Source organism: Microcebus murinus, chromosome 2, assembly GCF_040939455.1.
Source record: "Microcebus murinus isolate Inina chromosome 2, M.murinus_Inina_mat1.0, whole genome shotgun sequence".
Taxonomy (NCBI): Eukaryota; Metazoa; Chordata; class Mammalia; order Primates; family Cheirogaleidae; genus Microcebus; species Microcebus murinus.
In genome coordinates, this window is record NC_134105.1 from 115,393,450 (window position 1) to 115,417,433 (window position 23,984).

The 23,984-nt window shown below is 41.2% G+C and overlaps 1 protein-coding gene across 1 annotated transcript in view; it reads left to right on the plus strand.

Moving 5' to 3' along the window:
* Nucleotides 1-843: 843 nt before the first annotated feature.
* XCL1 (X-C motif chemokine ligand 1) overlaps nt 844-23,984 on the plus strand; it is a 64,416-nt gene continuing 41,275 nt past the window's right edge. Inside the window, exon 1 of the mRNA XM_076000366.1 lies at nt 844-965. The gene's annotated coding sequence lies outside the window, so the exon portion shown is untranslated. The remainder of the gene's footprint in view (nt 966-23,984) is intronic.

A 23,984-nucleotide genomic window follows, 5' to 3' on the forward strand; every position in this document is an offset into this window, starting at 1 on the left:
AGGCTGACTCCCTTGTACAGCCCATGGACCTTCATGGAGTGGGTGACCTCTGGAATCTCACTAAATTCTTAGTCAATGTCTGCTTATTCCTCTCTGATATGTTAACTAGTGGCTTTTCTGGAATTCTACCATCTGCCTTTATTCCAAGGGTGGGGCTCAGCAGCCATCTCCCCTTTACTTTCTTCTTTGCCCCCACTTAGGGGAGGCCCACACTGGCCCCTCACTCTATAATCTTCCCTTCTTTGGGTTCTAGACCAGCAAAGCCATTTGAAGAATATGTGTGTCCCCAGGGTCTCAGGTGGATAGATGTATGTTGGAGGACTCTCAGGGAAGCTAGTTACCATTTTCGTGGGTTTCTCTTCTTCGGAGAAGTGCTCCTAGATGGGTATTTTTTTTTTCATAAAACTTTCCTTTTATTGTTAATTCACTAAACAGTAGGAACTCGTTGAGAATTCACTACATTTTTGTAACCATGTATTAGTTGCTATAAATTCCACTTAATATCGAAGTTTCCATAATATTTTTATTCCACTGATCCAATCAGGTACGTATTGTTTTGGGTGAGTATAATTTAAATTCTCATTTCTGCTACACGATGCTTATCTAGAATTTCTAGAAACACAGCCCCAAGACTTTTATTTTGTCTCGGGAGGACAATCTCATTAGTTTTACATTGTTTGAGACCTAGTGAGTAAGGTGATTTGAGTGTTTAAAATAGCCCAGGGTCCTCCTGCAAGCAGTCTGCAGTGGAGCTGGGTGGCCGCAAGGGGAAGTCCACAACTCCAGCGCTATTCTGGTCAGAAGGAGGGTGAGGCCACGACTGTTTTCACAGCAGTTCCTGGACATCAGAGGGCTGCGTGGTCTCCACCGTGTGACCCCGTGTGGTCTGCTGGGTCCGGGTTCCCTGCCCTGCCTCCCAGTCCTGCTGAGGAAGAAAGAGACAGATTTCCCAGCTCTGTGATGAGGTGGGACCGGGGTGGGCGTGCTCAGGAAATACCATCGTCTCAGACAGCCCAGATGGAGAAACCGCTGCAGTGGAGTGGAAGGCCACTTCCCTCACAGGCGTCCGCCCGGGGCTGGGGGCGGGACTCGGACACGTGGCGGGGGCGCTAAAAAAGGGGTGGCGGGGGGTGAAGGTCCAAACTTGCCGCCGAGGGGGTGATGTGTGAAGTGCGGAGCTGGTGGCTGAGGAAACGAGGCGGCGGAAGTGTGGGCTGGAGGAACCGGAGGAGGAGCGTCACCTAGGGGCAGGGGGGCTTTGCTGGGAGGCGGCGGCGCGGGTTCGCGTGGGGCTGGGTGAGGAGCCCAGCGCAGCCTGTCGGGATGTGTCCAAGGGGCTGAGGACCGTGAAGGTCACCGGGGAACTGCACGCGTGGGGGTTGCCTCAGGCCACAGGCTGCAGGAACAAACTGCATACTCTCAGCGGCCCTGAGGACCCCACAGGGGGAGTCAAATGTCTTTACTCAGATTTTCTTCTTCACTTTAATTTTGTTGAACATTAACTCAGATATGGTTGTTTCGATCACAGCTTCCCTGTTCCGTCTTCCAGGAGCCTTCTCTGACCCCTCATATTAAATTAAATGTCTCAGGCACATCCACACTATGAACAGCCGTCATTCCCTTCTTAGCACTTATTGCTATAATTAACCTGTTAATTAATCAAACATTAATCTGTTTAATGCCTTTCACTCATCTCTTTGTCCTGCTCACCATTGTATCTCAAAACCCAGCTTTGGTATAATAATCATTTGTGGAACGCGTGGATACGTTAAATAAATGTTCCCCGAGCACCCACCGTGTGCCGGGGCTGAGGTAGCGGCTGTGAGGAGCCGGCCTGAGGAGTCAGCCGCAGCCCCTGCCCTCCAGGTGGCTTCCGGGCTGGGACTGGAGTCATAGCACGAGGCATAACACAGGACGAGTCACAGGAGAGGAGGAGAGAGAGCTCAGGGAGGGGACAGCAATTAGTGATGCCTTGTCTATAACCATCAACCGCAAAGATTATGAATAGAATAATATGCCAGTCCTTACAGTGAGACTGCGAGGAATGCAGGGTGGATGGCATTACTTCTTCTTCACAGAGAAGGAGCCAGGAGTCAGAGGTGGTCTGAGATTTGCCCAGAATGGCGGCGTCAAACCAGCACACTGATTTCTCATCCCCTTGAGACAGATGCTGAAGAACGAGAATTCTTTCTTTGTCTTGTAATATGAGAGGATATCGACAGCTAGAAACTGATGGAAGAAATGGAAAGAGGGCATTCAGGGAGGAGGGAACAACATCAGTAAAATAATAGATGTTGAACATGCTAGGATCTGAGAATCCAGCATCAGGTACTTGAGGGCTAGAGGGAATTTAGATAATCTGATCCAAGTCCTTTATTTTACAGATGCAGAAACTGAGACCCAGAGAGAGGAAGTCGCCCTGTCCAGAGGGATTGTCTGGAACTAGGCCTTTGGTTTAGAACTTTGTAGCTACCTCTCAACATTCCCATAGCGTTCTATCGAGTGGGTTCTAGTATCATCTTTAACAGGGGAAATGGAGTGTTATGAGATTAAGAAATTTATCTAAATTTGCTGGGCTACCGACTGGGAGAGCTGGGATTTAATCCTGTGTCTTAGATGATCCAAAGGCTGAGTTCTTACTTATGGTCTTCCTGAGTCTCCAAACGTGGTTCTGGAAGCTACAGCTGGGCAACAAGGAAAGCATCATGGTACAGAAGCCAATGGCAGAGTTGGAGCTGGCATCTACGTTCCACGACCTAGAGCGGAAGGGCGGAGCAGTTCTCTTCTTCTACTTTCAAGAGCTGGGGCAATCTGAAGGACTTTAAGAAGGGTCTCCTTCCTCATAAGGGCTCTGTCGCATCCTTCAGCTGGTATCAGGAACTCTATTAATTTGAACAAAGCTTTTTTTATTTCACAAGACAATGTTTGAACATGAACATAATTCTGAGTAAAGCCAACTCAGTCAGTTGTGAATGTACCAGGTCTAATGGCAAAACCAAGTGGAATTTTGAGTGTAAGGAGTTCGAGGTAGCCATGTGGAATCAATGTTGGCACAGATGAGCAATAATAATACTAGCTACACTTATTCTGTGCTGCCTCAGCGCCAGGCCCAGAGCACACACATATGTTACCTTGTGTGATCCTTCTGCCCCTGGATGGAGAACACTCTACTTTTACTTTGTTTTAAGGATGGGGAACAGGAGGCACAGAAAACTGAGGATGTCTGTTGAGTGTAACAAGACCGGTGATAATATGGTAGATTCCAGATGTGGACCTAGGAGGGCTGTCCCCTCTCTACCACCAGGTGGTCCAGAGCTCAGGATGGGCCATGGAAAGTTTTTAATGTGGTTGATCACAGATATTACTAAGAAACGAAAATAGACTATTAGGTCAGCAGGTTTTTGATATTACACTCCTTCTACCCCTGCCGTGGGAAACCGCGGCACTGTTTGTTTTCAGGGGACTTCTCAGGTCTAGTTTAAGAAGCTGAGAAAGTGCGAGAACTCCTGCCACTTTACCTCAGACACCTGGGAAGCCTCACGCCACTTATCCTCAGATTCCACCTGTCCTGTAGTTGTCACTGCTGTTAAACATCGTCTTCTGTCGGATTCTCCGTAGGCAGAGTCATGGATTTCTGGGACTCAATTTCCGGTGGTCTATCTGAGGGCTCATTTGCAGTTTACCGATGGGTTGGCGTTTTACTGGAGTGTACACATGGCCTCAGAGTTTCAGCATCATTTAGCAGTCATCGGCTGCGTCCAGAAGGTTTCTGGGGGTTGAATTACCTGAAAGGAAGAAAGGAAGGAAGGGGGCTGGCCATGGGAGGTTAAATGTCAAGAAAGAAACTAAAGGAGATTGTTGACACTGAAGTCAAAGCACAGGCCAACGGCTCCCAGCATTCTGGAAAGTTCAGCCGCTGCTTAGGGATTTGTGGTATCACAAATGCCCGTACTTTTTGGATGTCAGCAGTGGCCAGTGACTCTGAGGTGGGGTTCTGACTTCAATCGGGTGGACTGCTGAGGTGGGTCTGGCCTCAGTCAGGAGTAAATGGATTTTGTGATAGCGGTTGTGAGCAAATGGCTCTGTACTTATGTTAAAAATAAAAGTACTGTCAAATGCTAAGGGACTTCAGAGTCACACAAAAATAGAGGGTACTTGGGGGAAATTGCCATTTCCTGTCATGCGTTAGAGAGTTTTAAGAGGGACTGGCTGCAGTGTGTGCCCCACAGAGGCCAATCTGAGGGCGGTTGTGTACAGAGAGGGGGAAGGGCTTGAGGAGCGCTGTGTGTAGATTTGTCCATCTCAGAAACCCGATCTCTGCCCGGGGCACCCCCTTTGCTTATGAAATAAATCCTACCCATTTGCAAAAAAAAAAAAAAAAAAAAAAAAAAATCAAATAATTTAGTGCTTTCTTTCTATTTCCTTCACTGCCGGTGGCCTCCTGGGGGCCAGGGCTGTGTCTCACACTCAGACTCCTCAGGGCCCAGCACAGGGCACTGGAGATGGCCTTTTGCACAGGAAGCCTTGCTGTAACAGCTTTAGAGCACTGCACGTACCCCCTTTGGTCTAGTCAAGGATATCACTCCCTATTGCTCTCTTTTTGCAACAAATACATGATCCTATTTCCCCAACGTTTGTCTTTGTCAGTGGCCTCTGCACATTCTACCCTAGTGCCTCCCACTGTCCCCACGGTGCCCTGACTGGTGGGGGTCTCTCTCCTAACCACCCCCCCACCCCTGGCATGAGGTGTAGGGGACCTTGTTGCCCGTGATTCTTTCTGTTGGTGTTATAGGGTGATGCGAGCACTTGGCCCAAAGGAGTAAAAAGAGCCAGAGTGGAAGCGATGACTTACCTTGTCTTGTTCTGAGTCTGTGATAAAGAGGTCTGCTTTCTATTTGGCGGGATCTGCTGTTTGGCTTCCTAGAGTAACCAAGAAAATGCAAACAATCAGAAGAGAACTTCCACCTGCTTCCACCCCATGTCTCTCAGTCTACCTTTCCTCGTGGGAGGGAAACATCTCTGCTCCTGCTCAAGCCAAGCCGTCCTCCAGGGCGCTGGGCCCAGCCCCTCCTGCCCAGTCCAAGGCCCCACTCCAGCTCTGCTGCTCCTGTCTCTTGCATCTTTCCTTTCCGGACTTTCCAATCAGCGTATACATATGCGGTACTGTACCCCATCCCAGCAGAAATCTCTCTTGAACATACATGTCCCTTGAACTATTTATTGGCCCATTTCTCTGCTCCCCTTTGTGGCTAAACTCCTCAAAAGGGTTACCTCTACTAGCTGTCTCCACTTCCTTTTCTCGCTTTTTCTCTTGAACACATTACAATCAACTTTCTCTTCTTTTCATCACTCAAAAACCAAACCAAAACAAAAAGCCAACCTGCTGTTGTCAAGGTCACCAATTCCTAGGGTGACAATTTGTCTTATCTTGTTCAGATCAATTCTGGCTTATGCATGTTGTCCTGTCATATATTAATTATCAATAGCTTGCGTCTTCACTCTCAAAAATGTTTTGATTTGGGCAATAGACAGTATGGTCATTTTACCTACCACTAAGCTCTGTGTCACAAATCCAACGGTCAAGTGCCATTTAATCAGGGAGATTGGACACAGTTCTTCTCAGCCTTGTTCTAGAAATGCTGCCTTCCTGGTCTCTGGGGCATCAGTCTCTCTTCTTTCTTTTTTTTTTCTCTTTTCTTTTTCCTCTCTTGTTCTTACTTCTCCGGAGGCTGTTTGTTATTCAGTCTCCTTTGGTGCTGTTCATTTTCAGTCTTTTGAGGACCTCATCTGATTTCATGGCTTTAAATATAATCTAAGTGCTGATGATGTCCCCAATTACATTTTGTGCCTGGGCCTTTCCTCTGATCTCTGACTCAATCTGTAATTCAACATCTTCCTTTGAGTTTTTTAAAGGCCAATCAAGCTTAGCAATAAAAAAACAACTTCTGCTCCCCCAAACCCCTACGAAACTTAACTCTGCTTTAGGTTTCCTCTTCCTGGTAAATAATAACTGATTTCTTTCATGTCGTCAGACCAAATCTGTCCTTGTCTCCTCTCTTTCTCTCACACCTTCATCTAATCTATCAACAAATATAACAGCTTTTAAATTCAAAATATCTCCAAAATTGGACCCATTTTATCCATTTTCACCAACATATCCATAGTCTATGCTACCACGATATTTTACCTACTTTATTTTGGTTACCTGCCAATGAATCTTCCTGTTTCTATTGCCTCTCACCCCACCCAGGATCTACTGGCTACACAACGGCAGAGTGATTCTTCCAACGGCCTCTGAGGCCCTCCCTGATCTGTCCTGGTCACCTGTCCGCCCGCATATCTAGCACTCTAGTCCTTGCCACTGACCACAGCCATATCGGCCTCCTTGTTGCTCTTCAAGCACACAGAGCATGTTCCCATCCTGCCTCAGTGCCCTTGCATTTGCTGTTTGCTCTTCCTGGAATTCTCTTCTCCTGGGTTTCCCTATGGTCTCACTTCATCATGTCTCCATTCACATTTCAGCTTTTCGCTTTTCCTGACAGCCCTCCCTATATACAATAAAACCACTACCATCACCTCCTTGTAAGCGCTCTCTCTTCCCCTTGTCCTGCTTTATTTTTCTCTGTTATCTTTAACACTCCATGACATTATCTATCTATTTTCCATCTCTTATGCTATAAGACAAGCTCATGAAGACAAGGACTATCTATTTTGTTCTAGGTTTTAACTCCAACACCTAAAACAATTCATAGTATCTAATAGGCACATGATAGATATTCACTGAATGAATGAATGCACAAATTGATTTCTAGCATTACAAAATGAGATCAATGACACATTTTTCAAAAGCTTAATGATGTTTAAAAGTTGATATTATCAACCACAAGAGATAAACATAAAATATTAGAAAAGAAAAAACCAATAGAGGCTGTTCTTGATATACAAAGACTGGCAATACCACCAAGATGTCCCTAAAAAGAGAAAATTTTCTTTAAGTTATATCACACTCATATGGAGAATATTATATGACTTATAATATTATATGCTTATCAAAGAACACTTAATGGCATGGGAAAGTGCTTACAGTGTAAAGCTAAGAGAAAACAAATGAATAGAGATAAGAAACTGTAGGGTCTCAAATACGTAAACATATGTGTATGTTCTTGGGAAGAAAAATTATGAAAGGAAATGCCTCAAAACATGACTAGTGGCAATTTCTAGGTGGTGGAACTATGAGAAATTTCTTTTCTTTTTTTAAAATTTCAGCATATTTACTTTACTCATTATGGGGGTACAAATGTTAAGGTTACATATATTACCCTTGCGCCCCCTGCCCCTTGAGTCAGAGCTTCAAGCGTGACCTTCCCCCAAATGTTGCACATCTCACTCATTATGTTTGTCTATGCCCATCCCCTCCTCCCCCCTCCCACCTGCCCAACACACGATAAATGTTATTCCTATGTGTCCACTTAACAGTTGATCTGGTAATACCAATTTGATGGGGAGTACATCTGGTGCTTGTTTTTCCATTCTTGAGATACTTTACTTAGTAAAATGGGTTCAACTCTATCCAGGAATATACAAGAGGTGCTATATCACCATTGTTTCTTAAAGCTGAATAGTACTCCATGGTATACATATACCACATTTTATTAATCCACTCATGTATTGATGGGCACTTCGGTTGTTTCCACAACTTTGCAATTGTGAATTCTGCTGCTATAAACATTCAAGTGCAGATGTCTTTTTTGTAGAGTGTCATTGGATCTTTTGGGTAGATGCCCAGTAGTGGAATTGCTGGATCAAATGGTAGATCTACTTGTATCGCTTTGAGGTTATCTCCATATTGCTTTCCACAGAGGTTGGACTAGTTTACAGTCCTACCAGCAGCGTATGAGTGTTCCTATCTCTCCGCATCCACAACAACATTTATTGTTTGGGGACTTTTTGATAAAGTCCATTCTTACTGGAGATAAGTGATATCATTGCAGTTTTGATTTGCATTTCCCTGATGATTAGAGATGTTGAGCATTTTTTCATGTTTGTTGACTGTTATTCTGTCTTCTTTTGAAAAATTTCTGTTCATGTCCTTTGCCCACTTTTTGATAGGGTTGTTTGATTTTTCCTTGCTGATTTTCCTGAGAAACTATGGGAAATTTAAACTATCTTTATTTTTTTTCTATCTTTTCCAAAATTTTCATCATGCACATTTTTTTGTTTTACCATTGGAAAAAATAACTTCTTATATACTTCTAAAATGATTGCAGTCCAAACTTGATGAATGACGTAAGACATTTTCTTTGAGTTTTTGGAAGCATGGTAAAACTTTTTAATAAGTCCACACATTCTCTCTAGAATATATCAAGGTGCAATTTGAAGTCAGCTGGCTGAGGCTGATAATTCATGGCCTAAGAAAACATACTTCAAAGTTCTTGGTAGCAATATTATCTTTACTCATTAAAACAAGCTTATTGAGGCTACTAGTTGATAACATTGGTTTGCTTTTATATAATGAGTAGGGGGTAGTTAACATAATATTCAATATAGTAGACCTCTGGGTATTACAGAGTATACATATAATGATTAGTAATCTGATTTTGTGAGGCTTTATTGTAAATTGTCTTTAAAATGTCTCTTTTCCTTGCGCAAAAATGAAGGTAACATCTTTCTTTCAATTACTAGAGATAATAGCTCAAGTCTGAATAATGGTTGCGAGAGTACTAAAAGTAGTTTTGAGGTTTTAATTTATTATAGAGGAAGGGTTGATCAAACATGAAATGGACCAGCTATCCCCAAATCTGAAAGTCAAAACTCAATCTAACTCTTAGTTTAATGGAGTCAGAATTGAAATTTATGTTCCTATTTTCCTTTGCTGTCTGACTCTGTGATGGGCATATTGAGATTAAATTCATGAAAATCTCAGATAAAGACATTGTGAATATGCATATGCTTATTTCCCTACTCCTCTTACTAACTTTTCTAAGCTGGGATCCAATTTTTAAAAGGTCATCCATTAAAAATTTGTATTTTGGGGTCAGAAGCATTTGACAGAGTAATAGTGAGAAGAGGCAGCATTGTGCAGCCACTACCAGCCAGCAAGCTTAAAAACTGGCTTGTAAAGTGTGTAGTTCCACCTTGGTTATCTATCTTTTTTTTTAAAAATCCTAATTATGGCCAGGCGCGGTGGCTCACGCCTGTAATCCTAGCACTCTGGGAGGCCGAGGCGGGCGGATTGCTCAAGGTCAGGAGTTCGAAACTACCCTGAGCAAGAGCGAGACCCAGTCTCTACTATAAATAGAAACAAATTAATTGGCCAACTAATATATATAGAAAAAATTAGCCGGGCATGGTGGCGCATGCCTGTAGTCCCAGCTACTCAGGAGGCTGAGGCAGGAGGATTGCTTGAGCCCAGGGGTTTGAGGTTGCTGTGAGCCAGGCTGACGCCATGGCACTCTAGCCTGGGCAACAAAGCGAGACTCTGTCTCAAAAAAAAAAAAAAAATCCTAATTATAAGGGTACCGTTTAAATAATAGTAACAAAGGGAACAACTATGTAAGTTAACAAACAGAAGATTAGAGTGAGTTAGATGCTTTCCAAAACTTCTCCCCAGTCTTACTCCTCATCCATGTTCTACTGTTGATGGACATATGGGTTACATCCAGTGTTTACTATTATAAAGGCTGCTATAATATTCTCTTTTAAAGATATGAAGATAAATAGTTATGTAGAATGAGAAAAGAAGTTATGTAGAATGAGAAAGACATCACAACATATTACTGGGATCTTTCCCCTGTGAGGCAAGTGTTTGGGCAATTTCCTAGAGGTCTTCCCTAGAAATGCTTTCTGTGTGTAACCTGTCTTCCCATATCCAAATATAGTATTCTACAACTCTCAGCAAAACTCTAAGCCATCTAAATGGGCCCCTGTGAGGAAGAGCCCTGAAGCTTAAACCTCATGACTTTATATCCTCCTTGGCTGGGCTGGAAATTTGAGTTTAGAATTGTGGCCATGGTCAGATATTAGATGGGCCAGACCCTCTTGCAGGGAGTGGAATGGGCCAGTCACAGATGGGGTGAGAGTCTGGGGAGAGAGCGCTAGCTCTTGCCAAGTCCCTACTATGTACCTGGCACCATGCTTGGCTCATTGTCTGCCTCTAATTTGCTCCAGTTCATTGTAGAAGAAAGTAAGGCTCAGAGATGTGAGGAGTCAAACCAGATATGTCTGAGTCTCACTTGGTGTTGCTAAAGCCTTCCTACTGGGAAGTTTTCATTTTGGTGGGAGGAGAGTTACCTGTTCTTGAGGATGCACTGGACTCAGAGGGCAACTCAAGTGTACCTATCCAATGGAGGAGCAAAAGACACCACACACATTCACAACAGTGCCACCCACATGCCCGTTCCCTACTGGAGGGAGAAATTTTTAAAAGCAGAAAGGATGAATTCTTATTCGTGGTCAAATGCACACAGTGTTGAAGTTGCACTGATGGTAAAATTACCACTAACATTCTTAGAAACTCAACTTTCATTCAAAACAAGTCTGGGGTCTTGCATTTTTTTCCCCATAGCTGCTTCTAAATCTTAAACTCAAAGGAAAACTTTACTGACTTCCTGGGCCTCATTTTCTCCATTTATAACCTATGATCTCCATTTCTCAGTCTGTCTTCAGGGTCATTATGAAGATGAATGTGAAAAAGGTTTAGCCTTTTTTTTTTCATTTCAAAATATTAAGGGGGTACAAATGTTTTTGTTACATGGATAGCTTTTACGATGCTTAAGTCAGGGGTATTAGTGTGCCCATCACCCAAATAGTGTTCATTGTATCAGATAGGCAGGTTTTTACCCCTACCCTCCTACGCCTCTCCCCTTTTTGATTTCCAATGACTTTTACTTCTCTCTATGCCCATGTGTGCCCATTGATTAGTTCCAAATTATTAGAGAGTACGTGTGGTTTTTGTTTTCCTATTCCTGAGATACTTCACTTAGGATAATGGTCTCCAGTTCCATACAAATTGCTGCAAAAGACATTAACTCATTTCTTTTTATCTCTGAGTAGTGCTCCATGATATATACACCACATTTTATTAATCCATTCATGAATTGATGGGCACTTAGGTTGATTCCTCATCTTTGTGATTGTGAATTGTGTTGCAATAACTGTTTAAGTGCGGGTGTATTTTTAATAGAATGACTTCTTTTCCTTTAGGTAAATACCTAGTAGTGGGATTGCTGGGTTGAATAGTAAGTCTCTATACATTTCTCAAGGAATCTCCATACTGTTTTCCTCAGAGGTTGTACTAATGTGCAGTCCCAAGCACAGGGTATAAGTGTTCCTTTCTCTTTGCATTCACATCAGCATCTGTTGTTTATTGTATTTTTAATAATAGCCATTCAGACAGGGGTAAAGTGATATCTTACTGTGGTTTTAGTTTGTATTTCCCTGATGATTAGTGAAGTTGAACATTTTTTCATGTTTGTTGTCCATTTGTCTATCTTCTTTTGAAAAACTTCTGTTCATGTATTTTGCCTACTTTTTAATGGAGTTGTTTGTCTTTTCTTGCTGACTTGTTCGAATTCTTTGTGGATTCTGGATATTAGCCTTTTACTTGATGTGTAGTTTTTCTTCCTGTTCTGCTCCATAACTTCTTCCTATGAAATCTCTGGCATGCTCTGCACTTTTCCCCCACAAACTATACCTGAGCTATCCCTTTTCCTTCTTTTCCTTTATCTGAAATCCTTCTTTCCCTTTGAAATGATTTGGCAACTGATCTGGATATTAGTACTTTATCAGATGTATAGTTCACAAATATTTTATCCCATTCTGTAGGTTGTGTATTTACTATGTTGATTATTTCCTTTGCTGTGCAGAAGCTTTTGAATTTAATCAAGTCTCATTTATTTATTTTTGTTGTTGCTGTAATTGCCTTTGGTGTCTTAGTCATAAATTCCTTGACTAGGCAGATATCTAGAAAAGTTTTTCCTACATTTTCTTCTAGAATTTTTAGGGTTTCATGCCTTACAATTGTCTTTTATCCATCTTGAATTAATTTTTGTAAGCGGTGAGAGATAGAAGTCCTATTTCATTCTGCATGTGGCTATCCAGTTTTCTCAGCATCATTTATTGAATAGGGATTCTTTTCTGCAGTGTATGTTCTTGTCTGCTTTGTTGAAGATCAGTTAGTTGTAGGTAGATGGTTTTATATCTGGGTTCTCTATTCTGTTCCATTGGTCTATGTCTCTATTTTTATACTAATACCATGCTGTTTGGGTTACTATAGCCTTGTAGTGTAGTGTGAAGTCTGGTAATGTGCTTTTTGCTTAGGATTGCTTTGGCTATTCTGGATACTTTTGGATCCTTTTGGCTATTTGGATCATTTTCATTGCAAAGGAAGTGTAGAATTATTTTTTCCAGATCTGTGAAATATGACCTTGGTATTTTGATGGGGATTACACTGACTATGTAAGTCACTTTGGGTAGTATGGACATTTTAACAATGTTGATTTTACTGATCCATGAGCAGGATATGTTTCTCCATTTGTTTGTGTCATTCACAATTTCTGGCTTCATCTGTGTTTGTGGTCACTCCCCATTGCTCACACCACTGCATAAGCTCTGTCTCTTCTCAGATCAGCAGTGGCATTAGATTCCCATAGGAGCACAGACCCTACTGTAAACTGCGTGTGCGAGGAATCTAGGTTGTGTACTCCTTATGACAATCTCATGCCTGATGATCTGAGGTGAAGCTGAGATGGTGACGCTAGTGCTGGGAAGAGGCTGCAAATAAGGATAATCATTAGCAGAGAGGTGTGTTTGCACAATGAATATGATGTACTTGAATTACATTTAAACTATTTCCTCCCCCATTCCTGGTCTGTGGAAAAATTGTCTTCTATGAAACCAGTCCTGGTGCCAAAAAGGTTGGGGACCACTGCTGTAAATGTCCCCCACTGGTTCTCCAGAGTTTCACAATGTTCTTTTCAAGAAGAGCCAGCCATAGGTAGGCATCCACCTGCAACTTTTGATCTTCTCCTAGACAGCTGCACATGCAGGCTACTTCTAGTCCACCATCTTGCCCATCCCCAGCCAGGTTTAGGCTTTAATAGGCCCTTTTGGAAACATATCACATATAGCTATAAAAAGGCATTGGCATTTTATAGCTATTAAGAAAGATATTTGCAAATAATAATGCCACTATTTTAGTTACAAAAGAATCTGGTCTCCCTTCGATAGAATGGAACAATGTATTTTTTTTATTATGAATATTATATACATAATTTGTGTTTATTATGAACATTCTTGAATACAACCCTAGAACATATGTTCAAAGGTTTCTCTAGGTCTAAACCTGGAAGAAAAATTCTGAGTCATTGGCCATGTGCATATTTAGCTTTTGTAGGTTATGCCAAACTGCTTTCCAAAGTATTTGTATAAATTTATGCACCCAGAAGCAGGAAATGAGAGTTCTCCTTTCCTTCATATATTTGCCAATGATTGGTATTCTTCCACTTTCTTATTTTTACCAGTCTGGAAGGAAAGACTTAATATTTCATTTACTTTGAATCTGTTTTCCTTTAATTACTAATGAGGTTGAAGTTAAGCATGTTTCCATTTAATTTATGGACTCTTTGGGTTTCCTCTTTTATAAAATATCTGCTCACAGTTTTTGTCCATTTTCAAGTTTCTTTTTTTCTTGATCTTTTTCTTACTAATTGTAGAGAGTAGGAAATATTTTTTCTGAAGTAAAAGAAAATAAAAATCTCAGGGCCACCCCTAAACTCCTTAAGCAAAAGAGAAGGTAAAGGCCTTAAGCACTTGTGAGGAACTGTCTCCACAGATCATTCACTAAGGAAATCTTTGCTGGCCACCCATAAACAAGGACATGCAAATTGTAACTTTAGGTCCACAGGCTATGTCTGGCTCCTAAAACTGAAGTCTATTCAATTCCACACTAATAATGAATTACAAATTTATCTTTACAGGTAACAGAACAGAGACAAGACAGGATCAGACATTTTCCACTTACCCAGGGACATCTACATAATAGATATTTTCTTCACTGCCTTTTTTTCTTCTAACATTACTCTTATCTCATGTAAAGTGTACATTTTCCTGGGTCTCACAATAATGTAACCATTGTCTCACTAGGCTCCCTCCTTGTCTTTTTTCTTTCTGTGTGCCTTTAAATGCTGATAACTTCTGGATTCCCCTTCAGAATTTGCTTGCTTTGTGGTTCAAGTTTTTTTCCCCCAGGCACATCCTCAACTTTGGCTTAATAAACCTTCACGGATTAAGATTTTTGCCTCAGTCTTTTATTTCGGTTGACACTGGATGCGAATCTGTTGTTTCTTATATGTGAGCAAGTATTCCTTTAAATGATGGCTTGTGTTTTGCCTTCTTTATGTATCTTTACATGCACAGAAGTTGTTACTTTTAATGTAATTAAATTTACCAATATTTTTATTTAGGGTTTCAGTTTTTGTGTTTTGTTTTAGTTATAAAGATCTTCTATATTTTCGTCTACAAGTTTTTTACTTTTGTTTTTTCACATTTAAGTCTTTAATCTGTCTGGAATTTTTATTGTCCTAAGATAGGGACTATTGGGGGGGGGGGCTATGTCAAGGTTGGAAAAAGAATTCTCACACAAAGATTGGAATAGTTTTAAAGAAAGAAAGTTTATTTTACTTCCCAAAGGTGGGAAGGGCATGGCACAAGAGAAAGAGAGGAGAAGTATCAGCACAGAGAGGGTAAGGGGTTCAGGGTTTTTATTTGGGAGCAGAAAGAAAGAAAGTAGTGATTGCTGCTAACTGGTAACAAAAATGGCTGTGAAACTGCTGTGTCTGCTTTTTTAAACTTTTTTTCTCTGTGATGCCCTCTTATCAGGGTCCTTGACATGGGGCCTGTTGAGAGCTGGAGCAGGGAGTTTGCACTCCCATTGTGTGCTTGGGGCTCTTCAGGACTGTGAAAACGAACTCTTAGAGACACTGCAGGTGGTTAATCTTAAAGATGAGTTGAGTCCCAGGTGTTTAATCAAACAAAACAAAGGGCAGTTGAGCTGTGCTTTCTTTTTAAAGTGGCAATTATGTGCCGTGAGTTTATTCCTCTTTCTGTGTGATTATCTTTCTCTGTTAGCTAGTTTATAATAATAAGAAGGCCATCCTTTCACGGACCTTATTTCATTTCCCTCTATATGGCTGAGCAATAGTTCCAGAATCGTTTATTAAATTGTCCATCTTTCCCCACTGATCTGCAGTGCCCAGTGGGCCATAGATTAAACGGGCCTGTTTCCAGGCTCTTTGTCTGCTCCCAGAGCCAGGTTGTCCCTTCCCTAACAGCTCACTGTCTTGACCACCTTCCTTTAAATCAAGCGTTTATCTTCTCGGGCTGCGGTCCCCAACCCCTGGGCCTCAGACCAGTACTGGTCCATGGCCTGTTAGGAACCAGGCAGCACAGCAGATGGGCGGCAGCAGAGTGAAGCCTCACTGGTATTTGCAGCCATTCCCCATCACTCGCATCCTCGCCTGAGCTCCACCTCCCCTCACCCCCACCACATGGAAAAATTGCCTTCATGAAACCAGTCCCTGGTGCCAAAAAGGTTGGGGACTGCTGTTCTAGGGTATGACCCATCTTCTGTTCTCTTCCTCCTCATGTTTCCCATCTAACTCAGTAGTCCTGTCTTTTAATTTTTTTTTTTTTTTTAGAGGAGAGGAGAGGAGAGGGGAGGGGAGGGGAGGGGAGGGGAGGGGAGGGGAGGGGAGGCTTTTTTATTTATTTTTATTTTTTTATTTTATTTTATTTTTTTGAGACAGAGTCTCGCTTTGTTGCCCAGGCTAGAGTGAGTGCCGTGGCGTCAGCCTAGCTCACAGCAACCTCAAACTCCTGGGCTCGAGTGATCCTTCTGCCTCAGCCTCCCGGGTAGCTGGGACTACAGGCATGCGCCACCATGCCCGGCTAATTTTTATATATATATATCAGTTGGACAATTAATTTCTTTCTATTTATAGTAGAGACGGGGTCTCGCTCTTGCTCAGGCTGGTTTTGAACTCCTGACCTTGAGCAATCCGCCCGCCTCGGCCTCCCAAGAGCTAGGATTACAGGCGTGAGCCACAGCGCCCGGCCTGTCTACTCTTGATACTTTGTTTCTAATGAGAAAGGCGTTTCAGTCTACTGCTTTCCATATAGCCCAAAATAAACGTGCCACCTCCCCCTTTGTTTTTCAATTACTCTTTGTTTTATAGAGTTGTTTTGAAAATCACAAAAGATATGATGGATAAAAAAGGTAGTAGAGAAAAGAAAATGGTCTTCAGTCATGTCTAGGGTTAGGGACTTTTGTTTTTCATCATTCTTCTTTCTCTTTAGGCTTTGTTTCTCTCATTAGCTCATTTTTTCTCAATATGTGTGATATCTGAGATGATCTTTAAAATGAATTCAAAACCTTCGGGCTGAAAGCATAGGTGCATAAACTCACCTTAAAAGGTGCAACTTCCTGTGGCTGCTCAGTTTTATTTTCTGGTTCTCAGACAAAGCAGGTTTGGTGATTACACAGGAGGCATGGGAGAAATGGACATCCTATGGGAAGGGTCCAGGGCGAGCGGTTGGGGTCTGGAAGTAAAACCTTGCTTCTGGGAGAGCTTGTGGGTGGCCCCGCCCTCCTCCACCCTTCCTCCTGCGCAGCCCCTCCACTCACACATTTCCCATGCTGGCCTGGGCCAGGGGCCTGCTCGCAGCTCCGCCCACTCTTTCCTCACTGCTGGGGCCTGTCCTGCAGGAGGTAAGAAGCTGCAATGAAAGACTCTGTGGCTTTCCCTGCAGGCAGCTGTGGGTGACCGAGTTAATGGGTACTTGCATGTGTTAATATATGTCATCCTGCAGGGGAAAAGTGCAATAATGCTCTGCCAATACCATGGTGGGTTTCCCTCTCACCCCACTCAACCTCTTCTATTTTCATCTATACTGTCCCAACCCTGGGGCCCCTTACAAATGTCACCATGTTCTCTCCTACCTCCCCCTCATTCTCTTCTGTGACATTTCTGAGCCCCTTATGGGCAGGGCTTTCATTCAAGGGGGTTGGATGAATGATACAGGATTTTCCCCTCCATATTCAGGAAGGCCCAAAACTGTGTTGCTAATATCCAGCATATTTGCCTAAAAGAAACATGTTTATTCATAAAATAGTCCACTTCCTAATTTGCCATACAAAATGATATGGAAAATCTCCTCTTTCTTTGTCCTCTCTTTCATGTTAATACCCAAAAGGGGGAAGTGGATGAATTACAGGCAAATTTGCATGGAGCTGAGTGTAAGTGGTTGAGCTCATCACTTTCTATTGAGAACTTTTCCAGTGTACATTTAGACACTATCTCTGTCTCAATCCCAGATATGGGTGTAATGAGGTGAAGAAAATACTTTATTCACCAAGATTACTTTTAGAGAAAGGGCTACATTTTGGGGGAAGAAATGCATTGATAAATTGCTTGGATTAAAGGGTGAGACTTTGGGACATGCTCAAGCAATAACCCCTGCTCTCTAACTTCTACATGAGAGAAAAAGAGTATAATGTGTTTTGCTTCAAGAGAGGGGTACCAAGAGAGGAAGGGGAGCCAGAGTGACTTGATGGGGGACTGTGGGCTGTGTGATGCGACCCCAGCCCTTCATCCTCCAGTCCCCCATAAATCAGTAAATTACTGACCTCCCCAGTTCTTGATGGAAATGGCATTTTTGCTGAAATCTGAGGTGCTGAGCGTCTTGTCAGCTCTGATGTGAAGTTGAAACAGAAACAGGGAGAGGTGGAGGCAGAAACTACAACAAGAAAGCAAAAGTCTCTAAGAATCTGCTGAAACTGTGGGGAGAGTTTTGAAATTACAGAGGCTGTGGAGTTTGAGGCTTTTTCCTGGATCTGGAAGTCAGAGGGACAGAGAGGGACAGAGGGGCCCCTTGTGACCTCAGGGTTGCAGGAGGGAAGTGATTTGGTCGTCAGGGAGAGCCACAAAGCCCCTCCTCTGGGAGGATACAACTTAGTTGCTTCCCAACAGCTGGATGAGACCTGTTTCCCTTCTCGCTACTTCCTTTTGCTTGCCGACTGACTGTTGCACTAGAACGGTGGACATTTGGCACTGTCATTGCTTATGTGTGACGCACAAACACTGGGTATTTAATTTCTTTCAGACTCCAAGGACTCAAGGAGTCCCTTGATCCCAGAAAACCTAACACGTATTTTTGCAGTGGTCAATCTGTACACAAGGCACAGTCCAATCTCACAACGCCAAACCCAGTGGCCTCCAGCACCTCAGGATACACTCTGCTAGTGAGAGAAGCCTACGTGCAAATTTGATTTTGAATATTGTACAAATAGAATCACCTTTTATATGTGCCATAAACTAACTAACCTTGAGAACAAGTTTGAAATTAAGACATAACCAGCGCTTTGAATCTTGATCTTTAAATTCTTAAATTCTGAAGAGATATCACAGGATACAAAGTGTGAAGAAAACAAAACTCACCACACCATAAAGATCAGATGACTCTAAGCTGGTAATCAGAGAGAGGACCCACACCATAAGCAATATTCACATACTTATTTCATGGATGTGAACCGACATTATGAATTTTATCCATTTTATGAAGTCATTTTAAAATAACAAGTTAATAATAATGTTATGTATTTATATATACATTAAATTTAAGAACCAATGTGTAGATAATGTCCAGTCAATATGGCAGAGGGAACTGACATAGGCAGATCCCCTTCACTCCAAATGCATGGAAGTACTGAGTAAAATATAAGATAATGCTATAATATGAGATAATTAATTTTTAATTCAAAAGCATGGAAGAGAAATCTGGAGGTGTTAGAACTGAGACTGAACTCAAAGCCTGAGCAGTGAGCAGAAGCTGGAGCTAAACAGTGACTACAGAAGCTAAATACAGTCTTTAGGAGTGGGGTGGGTGCTGAGATTTTCATGGGTAAAGAGAGAGAAAAGGCAGTCTCAGGCTCCTGTGAGGTGGAAAGTTGAAACTGACCTCTCTGTGCAAAGCCAGGTATTTTTTTTTTTTTCCTTTTTTTTTTTTTTTTTTTGGGGGGGAGAACTTGAAGTAGAATAAAGCCAGGTATTGTAAATGCCCATCCATGAGGTTGATTGGAAAATATTTCCGAGCAATAGTCACACAGTTATTTTGTAAACATGAACCAACATGATTAATTTTATCCATTTTATAAATGCATTTGAATTTAATGCTGGAACAAGCAGGTGAGTAGGTCACATATTCTGGGCTATGATTGAAAAAGGAGAGAGAAATTAGAATTTCAAAATTCTGTTGGGAGAAGGTGTACAACTCTAATTTATGCTACCTGTATAGTGTCCAAACTCTAAGCAAGAAAACTAACAACAATTACCCCCATCTCCTCAACAAATCCAAATATAGTGTAACCAGTGGGATACCAGCAAACGCCAATGCAACACTGTTCTATGAGGACCTCTCCATCAGAGAGAGCAAGAGAAGGTGCCTCTTCAGAAGAAAACTTCTGCCAGAAGGTTCACTCACATACATAAATTACAATCTGTAGAAGGAGCTTCACAGCCAAGGGGGGAGGAGAGATAGAGATAGATAAACACAGCAAATGAGAAAACCAGAACTCAAGGAAACAGAGTACTCTCCATGTGAGTTATTTTAAAAACAACAATGGTTAAAATATTAAAAGAAACAAAGTAAAGAATGTAAATACCAAGAAAGGAAAAAAATCAATTTTAAAAAGATTTAAATAAAAATACTGAGAATAATAATAATTTAAAAACCTCAACAGGCAGATTAAACATCAACTAGACACAGTTGAAAAGAAAGTTAGCAAATGGGAATTTAGCTTTGAAAAAATTATAGAATATAATTATATTATAGAAAAATTATAGAATCCTGTACATGGAAGAAAAATGAGGAAAATGTAGAAGAGAGGTTAAGAAAGAAACATGGCCTGGGCCCAGTGGCTCACACTTGTAACCTTAGCACTCTGGGAGGCCAAGGTGGGAGAATCACCTGAGGTCAGGATTTTGAGACCAGCCTGAGCAAGAGCAAGAGCAAGACCCCACCTCTACAAAAAATAGAAAAATTAGGCAGGTGTGGTGGCGGGTACCTGTAGTCCCAGATACTCGAAGGCTGGGGCTGGAGGATTGCTTAAGCCCAGGAGTCTGAGGTTGCAGTGAGCTATGATAAATGCAGCATCCTAGTAGCTTGGGTCATAGAGCAAGACCTTGTTTTAAGAAAGAAAGAAAAAGAAAGGAAGGAAGGAAGGAAGGAAGGAAGGAAGGAAGGAAGGAAGGAAGGAAGGAAGGAAGGAAGGAAGGAAAGAAAGAAGAAAAGTAAAACCATGGAAGGTAGATTGAGAAGGTCCAACATGCTTCTAATAGGAGTTCCAACCATACACCAGAGGCAATAAATTAGAAAAATACCAGTGATAATGTCTGAGAATTTAACAAAACTGATGAAAGAGAGATGAGTTTTCAGTTTGAAAAAATGTATTCAGTTCCAAGCAGAATAAATTTAAAAACATCCTACACTCAGACATATTGTAGTGGAACTAGAAAATATCAAAGATAGAAGGAAAATAATTAAAAGTTACCAAAAAGAAGAGACAAATTACTTAGAAAATAACAACAAAAAATTCACAGGCAGTGGATTTTTTTAGTAACAATAAACACTAGCAGATAACATGGGCAATGTCTTCAAAGTGTTAGGAAGAAGCCTATGTCAACCTGAAATTCCATAATCAGTTACACATGTGAGGCAAAATAATGAAAATTTTAGAGATACAACGTCTTAATAGCCTACCTCAGTGAAAGAACCAATAAGTATATACTTTTGCAGACAAAAAAAATCACAGGGAAGGATTGGGATGTGAGAAACAACTGAGAATAAAGAAACTGATGATATGCTGGTAATTCCAAAGTAAGTATAGATGTACAAAATGTTTTATTTTTGGAAGGAATGGTTAAAAACTAGATAGGATTAAAATATAGTGATGCCATAGAAGATGGCCCTTTTAGGATTAGAGTTAAAAGATTTAAAATACTTTTGTTAGGAGGAAGGGCTATGGAAGACTTGCTAAAATTTAGATTTTCTCAAGCCAATGTGCATGTTAAATAAAAAAAAAAATGAAGCAAGCCTCTCCTTTCTCGAACGGGTAAAAGAGTAAAAGATGGAAACAGACACTTTACTAAAGAAGATATAAGGGTGACAAACACATAAAAAGATGCCTGATCAGTAGCTGTTAAGAAAATGCAAATTGATACCACAATGAAATACCACTACCTATCTAGTAAAGTGGCTAAAATTATAAAGTTTGACCACATCAAGTCTTGATAAGAATGTAGAAAAACCAGAACCCTCAAAAACTGATGATGGGAATCTTTTGGAAAACAGTTTGGCAATTTCTTAAGAGTTAAAACTCACCTGCAATATAATACAGCGATTCCACTTCTAAGTATTTACCCAAGAGAGAAAGAAATGGATGTCTACACGAGTACTTATGCAATATTTATAACAGCTTTATTTCTGATAATCTCAAACTGGGAAAAACGCAAGTGCCCATCAACAGAGGAGTGGTTAAGTAAATTGTGGTACATCCATAAAACAGAATAGCACACAGCAAAAAAGAGAAATGAACAATTGTTACACACAATAACATGGATGAATTCCACGTTTGTTATAATGTCAATGGAAAGACTCAGAAATAAGAATACATATTTTATGAGTCCATTTATATTGATTTGTAGGAAATGCAAACTATCTATACTTGCAGAAAGCAAATCAGTGGTAGGTTTGGGATGTCGGGGCTAGGAAGGAAGAGAGGGAAGTTTATGCATAAGGAAGCTTTTGAGAATAATGGATATGGTTGTTTTCTTGATTTTAATTTCATGGGGTTATATATATGTGAAACTAATTAAATTGTACACTTTAAATATGTATTTTTTATTTATGTTATATCTCAACAAAGATATTTACCAATAATTTTTTTCTTTTGAATAACCCAGTTCATTTACCAATAATTATAATTCATGTGAACTATAAAACCATTTGGGTTTGTTTAATTAATCTATCAGCGTTCCCTTATTTATAAGCCAGTTTGGAACCATGTAGGCACAAACATATAATACATGGACATACACAACACATATCTAAACATATGCACTCACACACATGCACATAAAAAGTTCCAATAGCTTTTATCTCAGAACTCTAGCGATGAGATAGCAATATAAACTCGCCAGTTTCCAAAAGGCAACTGGATCCAAATTTCTTCTGACAAAACTGGGACTTGTTCACATGGCTAGACTTTAGTTGCCCTGATAGGTAACCTAATTATACCTGTGGATCAAAGTTTTGGGTAAAGCAGTTTTTATGGCAGTTTGATTAAAAAAACCAAAAAACCTATTTTTACCCTTCCCCCTTTTTTCTTTCAGTTTAAAATGAATTTTCAATGTTGACATTTTAGCAAGGACTGGCTTCAAGACCTCCAGGTAGCCTTCAATTAGTAATGTCATAAACGTTGAGTTTATCTTAACATCAGTAGAAAACGTTAGCAGGTTCAGAGTAGAAAGAAAGGAAAATAGAGAGACAGAGCTTAAGAGACTTGACATTTTAACTTTATAGTGGCAAGTGGACCATTTGAGCTCTGAGTTCTTCTTGATGTCATTTGCCCATCAGCAAAAACTTGTTCCCAAGAATTGGCCACGACCAGCTGGAGTCCTAGAAAACCTGGCATGCCTTTGAACCTTTCTTTTATACAAATACTTGTAAGTAGAGGCACCATAAACCAACTGGGGTGCCTGAAGGGGGTTACTCTCCTTGTCTTTCCTTAGTTTTAGAGGATTTGTTTCCCATTCTTCTTGAAAAGAAACACTGAACTATAGTCTAGGGTTTAGTGTCGTGGATCGGAGCGTGCTGAGTGTGGGTAGGACTCCACAGTGCTTCACCGCTGAATGGTTCCCACCCTCTTACGTACTCAGTTTCTCTCTTCAGGGTCTACTACCTCCAAGAGGGCTCAAAACTCTGAGTACTCCACTCTTATATGGGTTTCTTATTGGAGACAGCAAGGGGGGTCCCCCTAGGGCCACTCATGCTGCGGGGAGTTACTCCAGGCACTTCCACTTAGGCCCCCAGTCACCCAGGGGACCTTTTGGTTGGGAGGAGTAAAATGCCCTTTCTCTTCAGAGCTGAGGAACTCAATCTCTCATTTATCTACAAACAGGACAGTTTGCTTTCTTCTTTCACAAATACACACAAAAGGCAATTGAGATTAATTTTGGGAGGAAGAGGCAATGGAGAAAACCCTTTAGAATACACCTCCAATTCAAATTAGGATCCCAAACAACTTCCTAGGAAAAGAACTGATAGCTCGGAGTAAACCAGGACTGTCAACCAAGAACAAGAGGTCCGGAGCACAGGACAGTTTACCAGGTCCACCCAAGGAGAAGCTCAGAGTCAGAGGGTTGAGGGAAGGGAGCCATGCTGGTACCTGGCACCGAGTTCAAGCTACTCCTTTGGGGGTCCTGAGTCTTCTCTGAGACCCACATATGGGCACCATCTTGTCAATAGAAAAGAATCCAAACTCCGTAAAATAATTTAAAGAGGTTTATTCTGAGCCAAGTATGAGTGACCATGGCCAGGAGCCATGCCCAAGAAACCCTGAGCAAATGGACGGCTCAATAAAGACATTAAGTAATTTTTCAAACAGAAAATATGTATATTAAAACTTAAGAATGACCACCAAAAGAATAGAAATAGAATGTCTAACTTTTAAATTAGTGGGAGGAAAGTAAGGTAATAAATAAGACTTGATCAATTCAATGAATATAGAATAAAGGGGGAAAAGTAGATAAAAAGCCTATCTAAAATAAAGACAAAGTAAGATGGCACAAATCGGTGGTCTGTAAACTTTTTGTAAAAGGCCGAATAGTAAAATTTTTTTGGCTTTGCAGGCCATATATTTCGATTGCAAC